Raw genomic sequence first — 6,464 nt, 5'->3', positions numbered from 1 at the left:
ACAAGATGACTTGGACAGGATTTGTGGTTGGTGTAAAGAATGGCAGCTAACTCTAAATACAGGGTGTCACAAAAAGGTACTGCCAAACTTTCAGAAAACATTCCTCACACACAAAGAAAGAAAATATGTTATGTGGACATGTGTCTGGAAACGCTTACTTTCCATGTTACACCATGTCCACTTAACGTCTTTTCTTTATTTGTGTATCAGGAATGTTTCCTGAAACTTTGGCCGTACCTTTTGTTCAAATGGTTCAAATGGCTCTGAGTTGCTGAGGTCATTAGTCCCCTAGAACTTAGAACTACTTAAACCTAACTAACCTAAGGACATCACAAATATCCATGCCCGAGGCAGGATTCGAACCTGCGACCGTAGCGGTCTTGCGTTTCCAGACTGCAGCGCCTTTATTCGCACGGCCACTTCGGCCGGCGTACCTCTTTGTAACACCCTGTATAGATAAATGTAAATGTAAATTAATGCAGATGAATAGAAAAAAGTCCCGTAGTGTTTGAATACTCCATTAGTAGTGTAGCGCTTGACACAGTCACGTCGATTAAATATTTGGTCGTAACATTGCAGAGCGATATGAAGTGGGACAAGACGGATAGTCGTCTTCGGTTCATTGGTAGAATTTTTGGAAGATGTGGTTCGTTTGTAAAGGAGGCCGCTTATAAAACACTAATACGACCTATTCTTGAGTACTGCTCGAGCGTTTGGGATCCCTATCAGGTCAGATTGAGGACATAGAAGCAATTCAGAGGCGGGCTGCTAGATTTGTTACTGGTAGGTTTGATCATCACGCGAGTGTTACGGAAATGCTTCAGGAACTCGGGTGGGAGTCTCTAGAGGAAAGGAGGCGTTCTTTTCGTGAACCGCTACTGAGGAAATTTAGGAGAACCAGCATTTGACTGCAGTACAGTTTTACTGCCGCCAGCTTACATTTCGCGGAAAGACCACAAAGATAAGAGAAGACAGATTAGGACTCGTACAGAGGCACATAGGCAGTCATTTTTCCCTCGTTCTGTTTTGGAATGGAACAGGGAGAGAAGATGCTCAGGGAAAGTATTAGGGAACGACTGACAAGAATGGGGGAGATAAATACAGTAGAAGAAGAATGGGTAGCTCTGAGAGATGAAATAGTGAAGGTAGCAGAGGATCAAGTAGGTAAAAAGATGGGGGCTAGTAGTAATCCTTGGGTAACAGAATAAATATTGAATTTAATTTATGAAAGGAGAAAATATATCTAACTTTAACCTATCCATTTCCCCTTTTAAATTTTCTAACCTACCTGCCCGATTAAGGGATCTGACATTCCACGCTCCGATCCGTAGAACGCCAGTTTTGTTTCTCCTCATAACGACGTCCTCTTGAGTAGTCCCCGCCCGGAGATCCGAATGGGGGACTATTTTACCTCCGGAATATTTTACCCAAGAGGACGCCATCATCATTTAACCATACAGTAAAGCTGCATGCCCTCGGGAAAAATTACGGCTGTAGTTTCCCCTTGCTTTCAGCCGTTCGCAGTACCAGCACAACAAGGCCCTTTTGGTTAGTGTTACAAGGCCAGATCAGTCAATCATCCAGCCTGTTGCCCCTGCAACTACTGAGAAGGCTGCTGCCCCTCTTCAGGAACCGCATGTTTGTCTGTCCTCTCAACAGATACCCCTCCGTTGTGGTTGCACCTACGGTACGGCTATCTGTATCGCTGAGGCACGCAAGCCTCCCCACCAACGACAAGGTCCATGGTTCATTGGGGGGGTTCCTGTTTATATCGAATCCTAATCCTGTTAGACCATTTTCCGCTGTTCTTGATATTACCCGATACCCATGTGACCAGAAATCCTTGCGGGCCGTTGTGGCCGAGCGGTTCTAGGCGCTACAGTCTGGAGCCGCGCTACGGTTGCAGGTTCGAATCCTGACTCGGGCATGGATGTGTGTGATGTCCTTAGGTTAGTTATATTTGAGTAGTTCTAAATTCTAGGGGACTGATGACCTCAGAAGTTAAGTCCCATAGTGCTCAGAGTCATTTGAACCAGAAATCCTTGTCTTCTTTCCATTTCGCTTCACTGACCCCCACCATATCTTGACTGAGGCTCAGCCTTTTACTTTTCAGATATTCTAATTGACCTCCTACCACTTTCAGTCTTCTGACATTCCATTCCTTAACTCGTAGAATCTCATCCTTGCGTCGATTATTCGATCTTTTCCTCAAGGCCAGTTCCCTCCGAGAGGTTCGAAAGGGGGACCAGTCCGGAGTCGTTTGCCGATGTGTCATTAATGCAGTGGTTTTCATTGCCTTCTGCATCCTCATGCTGTTGATCATTGCTGATTCTTCCGCCTTTAGTGGCAGTTTCTCACCCCGAAGACAAATGAGAGTGTCCTGAACGTCTGTCCACACCACCACCCTCTGTGACGAGGCCGTTGGCTGAATGAGGCTGACTTCTCATGCTGAAAGTCTTTGGCCGCCATAGCTGATGATTCTCATTCAAAATGTGAGCCGTGTCGGGGTTCGAACGTCGTGCTGAGCGTGCTCGGATTCCTAATCAAGGACACTAGAGATAGACCACGGGGTACGCTACTCCAAAACAACTTTTGTAACCGTGGAATTATTTAACAGCCTAAAGTAATCAAACGAATCGATGATAATTTTGAGGGTATTTTGTTCTGTCGTTACAGCTACAAAAATGTGTCATTTTTTTCACCAGACGCGTTTCTCTTTATTGAATTAAAGCATAATAAGCTTTAGTAGCTTTGTCTAGTAGTTTTAGAGAAGCGGTCTCAGACAAACAGGTACGACAGTTTTAAATTTTATTATTAGCGTACGTAAAGGCGTAACTGGTCGTAATCATTTTCATTTGATGTGCAGTCACGGTGTTCTGCGAAAGTCGCAACGGATTAGTCTAATTTAATGTGAGAGCTTTGCTCGGGAGACACTTTTTAATTACGCGTGTACGATATGGCCGCAGCCGTGATATCTTGGCAGTGGTATCGGCGGAATAAATTGGCTGTCACTCAGAGCGGCAGAGATTTCTTTCAGAGAGGACGTTAATTGTGCCAGCGGTATAAATAGACGTGACCGTGGGATGGGGGGGGGGGGGGGGTAGGTGGAGAGGGGGGGAGGGAATTTATTTTGAACGGATTCGCTGATATGACGGAGACGCTGCTTGGCGGGAACACGATCATCGGGCAGTCCATCTGCGACCGCGTCTGCGGGGCTGTACAGGGTGTTGCAAGAAGGTACGGCCAAACTTTCAGGAAACATTCCTCACACACAAAGGAAGAAAATATGTTACGTGGACATGTGTCCGGAAACGCTTACTTTCCATGTTAGAGCTCATTTTATTACTTCTCTTCAAATCACATTACTCATGGAATGGAAAAACACAGCAACAGAACGTACCAGCGTGACTTCAAACACTTTGTTACAGGAAATGTTCAAAATCTCCTCCGTTAGCGAGGATACATGCATCAACCCTCCGTCGCATGGAATTCCTGATGCGCTGATGCAGCCCTGGAGTACGGCGTATTGTATCACAGCCGTCCACAATACGAGCACCAAGAGTCTCTACATTTGGTACCGGGGTTGCGTAGACAAGAGCTTTCAAATGCCCCCATAAATGAAAGTGAAGAGGATTGAGGTCAGGGGAGCGTGGAGGCCATGGAATTGGTCCGCCTCTACCAATCCATCGGTCACCGAATCTGTTGTTGAGAAGCGTACGAACACTTCGACTGAAATGTGCAGGAGCTCCATCGTGCACGAACCACATGTTGTGTCGTACTTGTAAAGACACATGTTCTAGCAGCACAGATAGACTATCCCGTATGAAATCATGATAACGTGCTCCCTTGAGCGTAGGTGGAAGAACATGGGGCCCAATCGAGACATCACCAACAATGCCTGCCCAAACGTTCACAGAAAATATGTGTTGATGACGTGATTGCACAATTGCTTGCGAATTCTCGTCAGCCCACACACGCTGATTGTGAAAATTTACTATTTGATCACGTTGGAATGAAGTCTCATCCGTAAAGAGAAAATTTGCACTGAAATGAGGATTGACACATTATTGGATGAACCATTCGCAGAAGTGTACCCGTGGAGGCCAATCAGCTGCTGATAGTGCCTGCACACGCTGTACACGGTACGGAAACAACTGGTTCTCCCGTAGCACTCTCCATACAGTGACGTGGTCAACGTTACCTTGTACGGCAGCAACTTCTCTGACGTTGACATTAGGGTTATGGTCAACTGCACGAAGAATTGCCTCGTCCATTGCAGGTGTCCTCGTCGTTCTAGGTCTTCCCCAGTCGCGAGTCATAGGCTGGAATGTTCCGTGCTCCCTAAGACGCCGATCATTTGCTTGGAACGTCTTCCTGTCGGGATACCTTCGTTCTGGAAATCTGTCTCGATACAAACGTACCGCGCCACGGCTATTGCCCCGTGCTAATCCTTACATCAACTCCGCATTTGTAAACATTCCACTGACTGCAAAACCACGTTCGTGATGAACACTAACCTGTTGATGCTACGTACAGATGTGCTCGATGCTAGTCCTGTAGAGCAATGAGTCGCATGTCGACACAAGCACCGAAGTCAACATTACCTTCCTTCAATTGGGCCAACAGGCGGTGAATCGAGGAAGTACAGTACATTCTGACGAAACTAAAATGAGCTCTAACATGGATAGTAAGCGTTTCCGGGCACATGTTCACATAACATATTTTCTTTCTTTGTGTGTGAGGAATGTGTCCTGTGAGTTTGGCCGTACCCTTTTGTACCAGCCTGTATATGGGGCCCTGAGGGACGCCACGGCAGCCAGAGAGTGCACAGGGCTGGGCATGTTATGGCGAGGCGGCCGCGGCTTGCCTGACACCGCGGCTGTCCGGCCTCCCTCAGACGTGGTCGCTCAGCTCGACGCACAGCCCTGCTGTACACTGAGGTCTCAGAAGCCACGGGGCGCCTCCCGGTACCGCGTCAGACCTCACGTTGCCCGCCGTAGTTCAGCAACTCGACGCGCCATCGACTCAACAGGTCGTTGCGAGTCGCCTTGCAGAAATACTGACCCGCGCTGCCCCTGTAGCCGTCCATAATTGCCGAAAGTGTTGCCGGTGCAGGATTTGGTGCGCGGATGACGCCCCGATTATGTCCCATTGTAAGCTTATCAGTCCGTCGCTGACATTGACGACTGCAAACCTTCTTTCCTTCCCGTCTGGGCAAGCTGTGCAGTGACTAGAGTACATGTAAAGCTTACTGGGACAGTGTAAATGCTAGCTACAATGAATCCGATAATTCGATCATAATATTGGCATTTTTATTTCATATAATGACAAAATTCACAAAACAAATGTGAATCTCTTTGTCCACCCACACACTCCTGAGTATGGCACATTAACAATTAGCAATTACCGGCAGCTGCGTTGAAAAATACTCGGCCCCTCGCAAGGATAACTTCTAGATCGAGAATATTAGGTAAGTTGTTGGAAGTGGTTATGCGTTGGTGAAAATCTCGCTTCTGAGCTCGCAAAGAGCTCTGACCGCAGAACTCTGCACGCAACACGCGTTGGTGCAGTGCTGCGATACAGACCGTTATATCTCCCTTCGAAGACGATGGCCTAGACGCCGTCTCCAAGTCCGCACCGCTCGATGGCTGAAGGCGAAGCCCCTCTACAATTCTCCCGTCTCCCTCGCTTACGAAAACGCGGCGGAAGCATACTCAGTTTCGGCCAATGTCGGGCTACCCCAAAAAGCGCCGCATTGTCCCGCTACCTGCGTCGCACGGCGGCTCGGCGAGCTACGGCCATCTGCAGACTTTACAACTTCGGACGCTTTTCACCAACGCTTTAAGTTAAACCCGGTCCACACGCAACGGTCCGTCTGCGCAGACATCGGCGCAGATGTCTGTACATGCAAAAGATCGCTGTAAATGTGGTGTGTTCACACGACGCAAACCCCAATCTTCTACTCGGCCGCCAATTGTCGGTGTAGAAAAGAAATATCAGTGGCAAGCGACTACGCTCCCCGTAAACGTCAAATGGACGAAGTTGTGTTGTGGTCTGTGTTCGGAACTTGTGTTGCAAAAAACATTCAGACCAACTGCAGGAAACAGAGAAAGCGGTCAAAATGGTGTGGACAGTGACTGCTAAAGCGAAAGCAGTTTTCTTACGTAAATTTACTACGAGAGTTGCAGGGCGAACATAACGACTGGCAAAATTATTTCCGGATGGATGTCGAAACTTATAATTATCTCTTAAAGCTTGTAACCCCTCATATTATGAGAATAAGTACTTGTATGAGAAGAGCAATTTCTCCTCATGAACGGCTGGCGGCAACATTAAGATTCCTAGCAACAGGAAGCAGCTACAAGGATTTGGAATTTTCAACTGCAATATCGAAACAAGCGTTGAGTGATATAATACCCAACGCATGTGAAGCTATTTACGCTGTCTTGAAGGATGACTTCTTT

Source organism: Schistocerca americana, chromosome 10 (genome assembly GCF_021461395.2).
Source record: "Schistocerca americana isolate TAMUIC-IGC-003095 chromosome 10, iqSchAmer2.1, whole genome shotgun sequence".
Classification (NCBI taxonomy): domain Eukaryota; kingdom Metazoa; phylum Arthropoda; class Insecta; order Orthoptera; family Acrididae; genus Schistocerca; species Schistocerca americana.
The sequence above is the reverse complement of the archived record's forward strand: the minus strand, read 5'-3'. Positions refer to the sequence as shown.